Here is a 568-nt window from a genome sequence, read left to right as displayed (position 1 = left end):
TGAACGTACGAAATAACGAACGTATGAAATAACGAACAAACGTAGGAACGAACGAAATAACGAACAAACGAAATAACAAACGAACGAAATAACGAACGATTGAATGAACGAACAAAATAGGGACCGAATGAACGAACGAAATATCAAACGAACGAATGAAAGAATGAACAATCGAAATAACGAACGAACGAACGAACTAAATAACGAACGAACAAATGAAATAACGAACGAATGATCGAAATAACGAAGGAACGAACGGACGAAATACCGAATGAACGTGCGAAAGAACGAAATAACGAACGAACGAACGAAATAACGAACGAACGAACCAACGAACGAACGAAATAACGAACGAAGGAAATAACGAACGAACGATCGAACGAAATAGCGAACGAATGAACAAATTCACGAAAGAACGAACGAAATAACGAATGAACGAACGAAATAACGAACGAACGAAATAACGAACGAATGAAAAAACGAAGGAACTGTCGAACGAATGAACGATCGAACGAACAAAATATCCAATGAACGAATGAACGAACGATCGAAATAATGAACGAACGAA

The sequence above is a fragment of the Octopus bimaculoides genome, chromosome 6 (assembly GCF_001194135.2).
Source record: "Octopus bimaculoides isolate UCB-OBI-ISO-001 chromosome 6, ASM119413v2, whole genome shotgun sequence".
Lineage (NCBI taxonomy): Eukaryota > Metazoa > Mollusca > Cephalopoda > Octopoda > Octopodidae > Octopus > Octopus bimaculoides.
The sequence above is the reverse complement of the archived record's forward strand: the minus strand, read 5'-3'. Positions refer to the sequence as shown.